We start from the raw sequence: 12,631 nt of genomic DNA on the forward strand, positions 1-12,631 counted from the left end.
CTACATGTTTACAGACAAACCTGCAGGGGTAAAGGCTCTTTGAATTACATCTGCAGGTTCCTTTTCTGTGGGACTCAGCACAGGCTTAATATTGACATCACACAATTGATATTAATGAAAACATATGGAGTGCCGCTGCACGCCGCCGCAAATGAACCCGAGTTCCCGGTGAAATGAGCCAGAGCCCGGCGAGCGGCTCCAAATTAAACGCTATGATTTGTTTGCGCCGCACCTGCTTGTGCATTTGCTCGTGTGTGACGCAGACACGGCTAATTAGGCATTACGGAGTAAGGGGAACCCAATCGATTGCACGACGTCAATGAACAATGCTGATCAATTCTACTGTATTGACTACATTTCCCTCGCTCATTAGCGTCTGTGATGTGTGTATGCTGGCCCTTTGTGTGTGTTTTGGGTAGAAGCCTGCGTCTCTGCGGCGCTATACGCATGTTTGTTTCAGGCATGGAGGTAGAATTCTCTTATTAACACACAGGGTGTCAGGCACTGGTTCAAATGACGCCCCACGCACATATTTATGCAGATTGTTCTAATCGAGGGTATGAGTCAAGAGCAACAGCTGCACTGCAAAAAGTCAATGGTCAAAAACAAGAAAAAAAATACAAAAATTAGGGGTATTTTATTTGAACTAAGCAAAATTATCTGCCAATAGAACACGAAAAATTTGGCTTGACAAGACTTTCCAAAACATGTAAAATTAACTACCCTCAATGAACCCAAAAATACCTTAAAATAAGTATATTCTCACTAATAACAAGTGCATTTTTTCTTGGCATTTTTGCTCAATATGTTGAAAAATATTCATAAATGCTAGTGCATTTGACATAATGACATAATGATATCCCCTCGGCATTACATTTCTTGAAACCAGCAAACTTATACTAAAAACTAGTTTATTGTTCTTAATGGAAAGGCAACCGCTTGTTACTCTCTGGGTCTCCGAAGCCGCTCAGGCAAATCATATTGTCTAAAAATGCATTTTTCCATGGATAACATGAAATCATCGCGCCAAGTGCGTGCTCTTTCAGTCAATTAGTGCGCATATACACAGGCCAGCCCCCGGCCAAATTTTTTTATATTATAATTTTGAAGAATTTACCTGAATGTGCATGAACTATTTCTGTTTAAAATTGTTTGAAATGTCACATGTTAAATGTTTAAATATTAACTGTCAGTTTACTGTGCCAACTGTACTACTATATGAGTATGTGTTTTCTATTGCTTCATTGAAAATAAAACATCAAAATCAATTTGGCTGTCACGGCGTGGCGCAGTGGAAGAGTGGCCGTGCGCGACCCGAGGGTCCCTGGTTCAATCCCCACCTAGTACCAACCTCGTCATGTCCGTTGTGTCCTGAGCAAGACACTTCACCCTTGCTCCTGATGGGTGCTGGTTAGCGCCTTGCATGGCAGCTCCCTCCATCAGTGTGTGAATGTGTGTGTGAATGGGTAAATGTGGAAGTAGTGTCAAAGCGCTTTGAGTACCTTAAAGGTAGAAAAGTGCTATAGAAGTACAACCCATTTATTTATTTATCATTTATCTGTTTTAATTATGAGACAATTGTGTCAAAGTCATAATTTTTTTTTTCGTGCTTTAAATGATAAATTATTACTTTAAAAAAGTAGTTTTATACTTGTGAGTGTTGATGACACAGCTTTGCAACAGTTGATATTCTAGTTTCAAGCATGTTTTACTCAATATAGGTCATCAAATCTCAGCAACAAGCTATAATATCTTACTGAGATCATCCATCCATCCATCCATTTTCTACCGCTTGTCCTTTTTGGGGTCACGGGGGGGGGGGGGGGGGGTTAAAAATGATTTTCAAGGTTAAAAATTATTTTCAAGGTAAACAAATGATTTTCAAGGTAAAAAATTTTTTTCAAGGTAAATTTTTTTTTTCAAGGTTAAAAATGATTTTCAAGGTAAAAAATGATTTTCAAAGTAAAATGTTTTTTTCAAGGTTAAAAATGATTTTCAAGGTAAACAAATGATTTTCAAGGTAAAAAAAATTTTTCAAGGTAAAATGTTTTTTTCAAGGTTAAAAAGGATTTTCAAGGTAACAAATGATTTTCAAGGTAACAAATGATTTTCAAGGTTAAATTTTTTTTTCAAGGTTAAATTTTTGTTCAAGGTTAAAAATGATTTTCAAGGTAAAAAATGATTTTCAAGGTAAAAGTTTTTTTTCAAGGTTAAAAATGATTTTCAAGGTAAACAAATGATTTTCAAGGTAAAAAAAAATTTAAGGTAAAATGTTTTTTTCAAGGTTAAAAATGATTTTCAAGGTAAACAAATGATTTTCAAGGTTACATTTTTTTTTCGAGGTTAAATTTTTGTTCAAGGTTAAAAATGATTTTCAAGGTAAAAAATGATTTTCAAGGTAAAAAAAAATTTTCAAGGTAAAAGTTTTTTTCAAGGTTAAAAATGATTTTCAAGGTAAACAAATGATTTTCAAGGTAAAAAAAAAATTTCAAGGTACATTTTTTTTTCAAGGTTAAAAATGATTTTCAAGGTAAAAAAAAATTTTCAAGGTACATTTTTTTTTTCAAGGTAAAAAATGATTTTCAAGGTAAAAAAAAAATTTCAAGGTAAATTTTTTTTTTCAAGATTAAAAATGATTTTCAAGGTAAACAAATGATTTTCAAGGTAAAAAAAAAATTTCAAGGTAAAATTTTTTTTTCAAGGTAAAAAATGATTTCCAAGGTAAAAAATGATTTTCAAGGTAAAACATTTTTTTGAAGGTACATTCTTTTTTTCAAGGTTAAAAATGATTTTCAAGGTAAACAAATGATTTTCAAGGTTACATTTTTTTTTCAAGGTTAAATTTTTGTTCAAGGTTAAAAATGATTTTCAAGGTAAAAAATGATTTTCAAGGTAAAAAAAAATTTTCAAGGTAAAAGTTTTTTTCAAGGTTAAAAATGATTTTCAAGGTAAACAAATGATTTTCAAGGTAAAAAAAAAATTTCAAGGTACATTTTTTTTTCAAGATTAAAAATGATTTTCAAGGTAAAAAAAACTTTAAGGTAAATTTTTTTTTTCAAGGTAAAAAATGATTTAGATGTAGAAGCATTTAAGTCCCATCTTAAAACTCATTTGTATACTCTAGCCTTTAAATAGCCCCCCTGTTAGACCAGTTGATCTGCCGTTTCTTTTCTTTTCTCCTCTGCTCCCCTTTTCCTTGAGGGGGGGGGGGGGGGGGGGGCACAGGTCCGGTGGCCATGGATGAAGTGCTGGCTGTCCAGAGTCGGGACCCGGGGTGGACCGCTCGCCTGTGCATCGGCTGGGAACATCTCTACGCTGCTGACCCGTCTCCGCTCGGGATGGTGTCCTGCTGGCCCCACTATGGACTGGACTCTTACTATTATGTTGGATCCACTATGGACTGGACTCTCACAATATTATGTCAGACCCACTCGACATCCATTGCTTTCGGTCTCCCCTAGAGGGGGGGGGGGGTTACCCACATATGCGGTCCTCTCCAAGGTTTTCTCAGTCATTCACCATCGACGTCCCACGTATGTGGGCTTTGTACCGAGGATGTCGTTGTGGCTTGTGCAGCCCTTTGAGACACTTGTGATTTAGGGCTATATAAATAAAGATTGATTGATTGATTGATTTTCAAGGTAAAAAAAAAATGTCAAGGTAAATTTTTTTTTTCAAGATTAAAAATGATTTTCAAGGTAAACAAATGATTTTCAAGGTAAAAAAAAAATTTCAAGGTAAAATTTTTTTTTCAAGGTTAAAAATGATTTCCAAGGTAAAAAATGATTTTCAAGGTAAAACATTTTTTTGAAGGTACATTTTTTTTTTCAAGGTTAAAAATTATTTTCAAGGTAAACAAATGATTTTCAAGGTAAACATTTTTTTTCAAGGTAACATTTTTTTTTCAAGGTAAAAATTTTTTTTCAAGATAAAATATGATTTTCAAGGTAAAAAAATGTTTTAAAGGTAAAATTGTTTTTTCAAGGTTAAAAATGATTTTCAAGGTAAACAAATGATTTTCAAGGTAACATTTTTTTTTCAAGGTAATTTTTTTTTTCAAGGTAAAAAAAGATTTTCAAGGTAAAAAATTATTTTCAAGGTAAAAAAATGATTTTCAAGGTAAAAAATGTTTTTCAAGGTAAAAAATGATTTTCAAGGTAAAAAATTATTTTCAAGGTAAAAAATTATTTTAAATTTTTTTTAATTTTAAAAAAATGTTTTTAAATTTTTTATTTTTTTTTATTTTTAAAATTTGTTTTAACTTATTTTTTTAATATTTTTTAATTTTTTTAAATAATTTAAAACAATTTTAAATTTTTTTTAAAAATTTTAAACAATTTTAACAATTAACATTTTTTTTTAGGAAGGCGGGGGTACACCCTGGACAAGTCTTACTGAGATCATTTAGGACCAAAACACTTAAAACAAGTAAAAGACTCTAACATAAAATCTGCTTAGTGAGGAGAATGATCTTATCAGACAGAAAATAAGCAAATATCACCCTTATTTGAGATATTTCATCTAACTTAGATTTCAGTTTTTGCAGTGTGAAGCTTGCTGATAGTAACACTGTAAGGCGGACCTCTGTAGTGACCATGTTCTAAAATACATGTCCAGTATTGCCTGGAAAAAATATTTGAACTAGATATGCTTAAAAGTGCAAGTCTTTTGTCCCACCTAAAGCTCACCATCAGGGGCATAGCAACAAATTATAGACCCCCATTGACAAGACTCCCAATAGGGCCCCCTGTCCCGCCCTAAATCCAACGTCCCCGCCACATACACACTACTCGGTATGTTTACATGCACTGAAAAACTAATTATTGCATTGATTTGGTTGAAACCAGCTTTTTAAAACACATATAAAAACCTTAAGGAGTAACTGCACTTTTTGGGGAATTGTGCCTATTGTTCACAAGTCTAGCTCTTCCCGGGGGATCCCGAGGCATTCCCAGGCCAGCCGGGAGACATAGTCTTCCCAACAAGTCCTGGGTCTTCCCCGTGGCCTCCTACCGGTCGGACGTGCCCTAAACACCTCCCTAGGGAGGCGTTCGGGAGGCGTCCTGACCAGATGCCCGAACCACCTCATCTGGCTCCTCTCCATGTGGAAGAACAGCGGCTTTACTTTGAGTTCCTCCCGGATGACAGAGCTTCTCATCCTATCTTTAAGGGACAGCCCCGCCACCCGGCGGAGGAAACTCATTTCGACCGCTTGTACCCGTGATCTTGTTCTTTCGGTCATAACCCAAAGCTCATGACCATAGGTGAGCATGGGAATGTAGATCGACCGGTAAATTGAGAGCTTTGCCTTCCGGCTCAGCTCCTTCTTCACCACAACGGATCGATACAGCGTCCGCATTACTGAAGACACCGCACCGATCCGCCTGTCGATCTCACCATCCACTCTTCCCTCACTCGTGAACAAGACTCCGAGGTACTTGAACTCCTCCACTTGGGGCAGGGTCTCCTCCCCAACCTGGAGATGGCACTCCGGGTGAGAACCATGAACTTGGACTTGGAGGTGCTGATTCTCATCCCAGTCGCTTCACACTCAGCTGTGAACTGATCCAGTGAGAGCTGAAGATCCTGACCAGGTGAAGCCATCAGGACCACATCATCTGCAAACAGCAGAGACTATCACGACGTGGTTTTCGCTTACTGCGGGGTCGTTCTCCCAGGAAGGCAAACGGACGACTCCGGACAGGACTTGCAGGTAGGAACGTGATTTAATTTTAAGAAACAATCAACGAGGTACAAAACAGAAAACAACCCGAAGACAAGTGTGCCTATCGCACACGGAAGCTAAGGCAAAAACTTAGGACATGAACCTCATGAAACTGTGGCATGAAACAAACACGAAACTGTGGCATGAAACAACTAACATTAACCATGGCATAGAACAAACACGAAACTGTAGCATGAAACTATTACGACTTACTTGGCAAGGCATGAGGTAAACACTTAGCATAAACTATGGCATTGCATGACACAAACAACTAATGACGCCAGGACGACTGACTGGCAAAGGCAGGCTTAAATAGTCCTCTGATTAGCAGCAGGTGCGCGTCCCGAACACCAGAGGCAGGTGAAAATCATTAAGTAGCCATGATAACTAAAACAGGAACTAAAAGAGTCCAAAACTAACAGAACATAACAAAAACATGATCGGACCACGGATCATGACAGAGACCTAATCATGCAGCCACCAAACCGGATACCGTCAAAGCCCTGACTGTGCTCTGGAAGTGTTATTTATGCTTTATGTTTTATTTATTTAATCCTAGATGGGTTCTGACTTAAAGTTTAATTGCTATGTAGATACACTGAGATAAAGTCTAAGTTTATTGTGTTCTTCTTGGTGTTTCTGAAACAGCACCAATGTTTTCCTCAGAATTTTTAACTAACGAAGTGTTTCTTCAAGAGGATTATTTGTTATATGCACATTTTCAATAGGTGCTGGTTCTACTTTGGGCCGAAGTAAAACAAAGAAAATAATCTAAAATTGTCGTGGTTGTATTTCTAAATTGTCATGCCATGATTTTAACAAGTGGGAATAGACTTCATTGCGGCCTCTGAGCTAAAATGAGTTTGACACCCCTGTTTAAGTTAAAGTCCCAACAATTGTCACACACACACAAGGTGTGGTGAAATGTGTCCTCTTCATTTGACCCATCCCCATGTCCACACCCTGGGAGGTGAGGGGAGAAGTGAGCAGCAGCGTGCGCCACACTCAGGAATCATTTGGTGATTTAACCCCCAATTCCAACCCTTGATGCTGAGTGCCAAGCAGGGAGGTAATAGGTCCCATTTTTATAGTCTTTGGTATGACTCGGCCGGGGTTTGAACTCACAACCTCCCGGTCTCGGGGTGGAGACTCTAACCACAAGGCCACTGAGTAGGCAGACATTCCTACTATAGTTCGAGCAACCTTAATATTGAACTTCCACAAATTCAACACACTTCCACAAATGTTATATTAATATTTATGACATGGTTTTTTTTTTACTTACATATTTAAAGTGCAGGGAAAAACATACACAAACTTTACAAAAGCAAAGGGCCACCCTGTGCCTGGGGCCCCAGTAAAACAGCCTCACTTAACCCTTCACTTCGACGCCCCTGCTTATCATACACCTCTGACCGACTGTGCCACTTAGAGGCTCATTGGTCCGACGCCAACTTTCCTACAGTATTTTCTTCACAAAATTCAATTCAGGCAACACAACAAGGATTATTGTATTAGGATTATTGTGTTCACCATAACCCCTTGCTTTGTTTTCAAATTGTACAGTTGTTTGCGTGTTAGCACTATGGCTGTTTGTTCGTCTTGAGGTTTCACGATGAAAACACCAACCACACTGCAACAAGTCAGTGTTCAAAAACAAGAAAAAAAAAATACAAAAATGAGGGGTATTTTATTTGATTTAAGCAAAATTATCTGCCAATAGAACAAGAACATTTGGCTTGTCAAGACTTTCCAGAACAAGTAAAATTAGCTAACCTCAATGAACTCAAAAATACTTTAAAATAAGTATATTCTCACTAATAACAAATGTACTTTTCTTGGTAGAAAAAAAAAATAGAGACCTTTTTGCTCAATATGTTGAAAAATATTCTTAAATTCAGTAAATGCTAGTGCCATTATCTTGACATAATGATATGCGCTCGGCATTACATTTCTTGAAACCAGCAAACTTATACTAAAAACTAATTTATTGTTCTTAATGGAAAGGCAACAAGGCAACCGCTTGTTACTCTCGGGGTCTCCTAGCCGCTCAGGCAAATCACATGGTCTAAAAATGCATTTTTCCATCGATAACATGACATTATTGCGCTAAATGCGTGCTCTTTCAGTCAATTATTGCACGTACCGTATTTTATATACCGTATAAGTCGCACCTGCCGAAAATGCATAATAAAGAAGGACAAAAACATATATAAGTCGCACTGGAGCCCAAACTATAAAAAAAACTATGAAAAAAACTGCGACTTATAGTCCGAAAAATACGGTATATAAAGCCTGGACCCCGGTAAAAAAATGTATTGTAATTTTGAAGAATTTATCTGAATGTGCATGAACTATTTCTGTTCAAAATTGTTACAAATGTCTCATTTTAAATGTTTAAATATTAACTGTCAGTTTACTGTACTGTGCCAACTGTACTGGGGGCGGCATGGCATAGTGGGTAGAGCAACCGTGCCAGAAACCTGAGGGTTGCAGGTTCGCTCCCCGCCTCTTACCATCCAAAAATCGCTGCCGTTGTGTCCTTGGGCGGGACACTTCACCCTTTGCCCCCGGTGCCACTCACACCGGTGAATTGAATGATGAATGATAGGTGGTGGTCGGAGGGGCCGTTGGCGCAAATTGCAGCCACGCTTCCGTCAGTCTACCCCAGGGCAGCTGTGGCTATGAAAGTAGCTTACCACCACCAGGTGTGAATGAATGATGGGTTCTACGTGTAAAGCGACTTTGGGTACTTAGAAAAGCGCTATATAAATCCCAGTTATTATTATTATTATAACTGTACTACTACCGTATTTTTTGGACTATAAGTTGCAGTTTTTTTTCATAGTTTGGCCGGGGGTGCGACTTATACTCAGGAGCGACTTAAGTGTGAAATGATTAACACATTACCGTAAAATATCAAATAATATTATTTAGCTCATTGACGTAAGAGACTAGACGTATAAGATTTCATGGGATTTAGCGATTAGGAGTGACAGATTGTTTGGTAAACGTATAGCATGTTCTATATGTTATAGTTATTTGAATGACTCTTACCATAATATGTTACGTTAACATACCAGTTGGTTATTTATGCCTCATATAACGTAGACTTATTCAGCCTGTTGTTCACTATTCTTTATTTATTTTAAATTGCCTTTCAAATGTCTATTCTTGGTGTTGGCTTTTATCTAATAAATTTTCCCCCAAAAATGTGACTTATACTCCAGTGCGACTTATATATGTTTTTTTCCTTCTTTATTATGCATTTTCGGCCGGTGCCACTTATACTCCAAAAAATACGGTATGTGAGTACGTATTTTCTATTTTCTTTGAAAATAAAACAGCAAAGTCTATTCGGCTGTCATCCATTTTAATTATGAGACAACATTGTGTCAAAGTAATGGTTTTTTTTTTTTCATGCTTGAAATAAGACATTATTACATAAAAAAAGTAGTTTTATACTTGTGAGTGTTAATGACACAGCTTACAACAGTTGATATTCTAGTTTCAAGCATGTTTTACTCAATATAGGTCATCAAATCTAAGCAACAAGCTGTAATATCTTACTGAGATCATTTAGGACCTCCATCCATCCATCCATCTTCTTCCGCTTATCCGAGGTCGGGTCGCGGGGGCAGCAGCCTAAGCAGGGAAGCCCAGACTTCCCTCTCCCCAGCCACTTCATCCAGCTCCTCCCGGGGGATCCCGAGGCGTTCCCAGGCCAGCCGGGAGACATAGTCTTCCCAACGTGTCCTGGGTCTTCCCCGCAGCCTCCTACCGGTCGGACGTGCCCTAAACACCTCCCTAGGGAGGCGTTCGGGTGGCATCCTGACCAGATGCCCGAACCACCTCATCTGGCTCCTCTCGATGTGGAGGAGCAACGGCTTTACTTTGAGCTCCCCCCGGATGACAGAGCTTCTCACCCTATCTCTAAGGGAGAGCCCCGCCACCCGGTGGAGGAAACTCATTTCGGCCGCTTGTACCCTTGATCTTGTCGTTTCGGTCATAACCCAAAGCTCATGACCATAGGTGAGGATGGGAACGTAGATCGACCGGTAAATTGAGAGCTTTGCCTTCCGGCTCAGCTCCTTCTTCACCACAACGGATCGATACAGCGTCCGCATTACTGAAGACGCCGCACCGATCCGCCTGTCGATCTCACCATCCACTCTTCCCTCACTCGTGAACAAGACTCCGAGGTACTTGAACTCCTCGACTTGGGGCAAGATCTCCTCCCCAACTCGATTTAGGACCTAAACCCTTAAAACAAGTAAAACACGATATAAAATCTGCTTAAGTTAAAGTTAAAAGTTAAAGTACCAATGATTGTCACACACACACTAGGTGTGGCGAAATTATTCTCTGCATTTGACCCATCACCCTTGATCACCCCCTGGGAGGTGAGGGGAGCAGTGGGCAGCAGCGGTGGCTGCGCCCGGGAATCATTTTGGTGATTTAACCCCCAATTCCAACCCTTGATGCTGAGTGCCAAGCAGTGAGGTAATGGGTCCCATTTTTATAGTCTTTGGTATGACTCGGCCGGGATTTGAACTAACTACCGATCTCAGGACGGACACTCTAACCACTAGGCCACTGAGTAGGTCAGTGAGAAGAATGATCTTATCAGACAAAAAATAAGCAAATATCGCCCTTATTTGAGATATTTAATCTTACTTAGATTTCAGTTTTTGCAGTGCAAATTGTTAAAGGGGAACATTATCACCAGACCTATGTAAGCGTCAATATATACCTTGATGTTGCAGAAAAAAGACCATATATTTTTTTAACCGATTTCCGAACTCTAAATGGGTGAATTTTGGCAAATTAAACGCCTTTCTAATATTCGCTCTCGGAGTGATGACGTCACAACGTGACGTCACATCGGGAAGCAATCCGCCATTTTCTCAAACACCGAGTCAAATCAGCTCTGTTATTTTCCGTTTTTTCATCTGTTTTCCGTACCTTGGAGACATCATGCCTCGTCGGTGTGTTGTCGGAGGGTGTAACAACACCAACAGGGACGGATTCAAGTTGCACCAGTGGCCCAAAGATGCCAAAGTGGCAAGAAATTGGACGTTTGTTCCGCACACTTTACCGACGAAAGCTATGCTACGACAGAGATGGCAAGAATGTGTGGATATCCTGCGACACTCAAAGCAGATGCATTTCCAACGATAAAGTCAAAGAAATCTGCCGCCAGACCCCCATTGAATCTGCCGAAGTGTGTGAGCTATTCAGGGACAAAGGACCTCGGTAGCACGGCAAGCAATGGCGACAGTTTGTTCCCGCAGACGAGCGAGCTAAACCCCCTGGATGTCTTGGCTCACACCGTCCCAAGATGATCAAGAGAAGAATATCGACCCTAGCTTCCCTGGCCTGCTGACATGAGGGTATGTCTACAGAATATATTAATTGATGAAAACTGGGCTGTCTGCACTCTCAAAGTGCATGTTGTTGCCAAATGTATTTCATATGCTGTAAACCTAGTTCATAGTTGTTAGTTTCCTTTAATGCCAAACAAACACATACCAATCGTTGGTTAGAAGGCGATCGCCGAATTCGTCCTCGCTTTCTCCCGTGTCGCTGGCTGTCGTGTCGTTTTAGTCGGTTCAAACCGATATGGCTCAATAGCTTCAGTTTCTTCATCAATTTCGTTTTCGCTACCTGCCTCCACACTACAACCATCCGTTTCAATACATGCGTAATCTGTTGAATCGCTTAAGCCGCTGAAATCCGAGTCTGAATCCGAGCTAATGTCGCTATATCTTGCTGTTCTTTCCGCCATGTTTGTTTGTATTCTGTAACCTATATGTACTACAAATGTAATGCAATATTGTATATACTGGTTTTTATGGGCTCAGAACAGAATTCTAGGGTTTCGACTTGGAGAGAGAAGGCAGAGCTTAAACTGTAGTTTGGTTGACACCGTGTATTTAAACAATTTGTGAGGGACAGCAGATATATACACACAATAAGTTGAATGGCCATTCAACATGAAATAAATCGGGACAACAGTGACTACCGGTATATACATACATACAATTCAAATTTCATTAATTCATATTTCTGGATCTGAATAAATCTCAGTTCAGACTTAGAGTTCTTAGAAAAAAAAGGATGGCAGTACAGCTCGTGTACTGCAGGTTAAAGATGGGAAAAAACGTAAAGGGTCGGCTCGAGAGCCTCCTACCCGCCCAAACCGAACAGGTGGTGGGGTTTCTGGCTGGAATCCTCCAAGAACACTCCTTGGACTAGATGCTCCTTTCTTTAGCTCGCCATCAAAACAAGAAAAGCCTGGCCTGTGTAAGAGCCAGGAACATTCTTATAAATCCATGTGTACACAACATATCTTCTTTCCTCCATATTGTACAATATAAATCAATAACATCAAAATCACAATATGCAATAAAATGTCAAAATAACTATTAGCAGCATCAGTGCACTAAACATGCTTATTATCAAAACACATTTAAAAGTACATTTAAAAGTACATTTAACACACAAATAGTTATCAAAAGGTTTAAATCATAAACCTTGTATACAGACGATTGATAATATGCTACAAAGACTGTTGCAATGAAAACAATCGAAGAGGGATAAATGCTAACTGTGCTATGTTCATAAATATGGACTCACCAACAGCTTAATGAGAGAGAGAGAAAAACTCCGGCGCTGGTAGTCGGCTCTATAAAGTTACAAATTAGGCATTTTAGTTTATACTTAGTTAGCACAATACTTCAGGTAAAAACGAGGATTAAAAACCTACCTCGAGCAAACAATCGATCTGTCAGCTGGCAACTTCCTGCTACCGGCTTATAAGCCCAGCTAATTGGACCGCGGCAGTCACGTGACCAGGAAGCACGCACAACGCTCAAAGAGTAACTAGTAAGCAAGAGCATACCA

General features: G+C 39.2%; 1 long non-coding RNA gene across 1 annotated transcript in view; it reads right to left on the bottom strand.

Moving 5' to 3' along the window:
* The window catches only part of LOC133622616 (uncharacterized), a 39,831-nt gene extending 27,803 nt beyond the window's left edge, over positions 1-12,028 (bottom strand). The window contains exon 1 of the long non-coding RNA XR_009817808.2: positions 11,919-12,028. This is a non-coding gene — a long non-coding RNA (uncharacterized lncRNA). The remainder of the gene's footprint in view (positions 1-11,918) is intronic.
* Between the last annotated feature and the right edge of the window lie 603 nt (positions 12,029-12,631).

Source organism: Nerophis lumbriciformis, linkage group LG23, assembly GCF_033978685.3.
Source record: "Nerophis lumbriciformis linkage group LG23, RoL_Nlum_v2.1, whole genome shotgun sequence".
Taxonomy (NCBI): Eukaryota; Metazoa; Chordata; class Actinopteri; order Syngnathiformes; family Syngnathidae; genus Nerophis; species Nerophis lumbriciformis.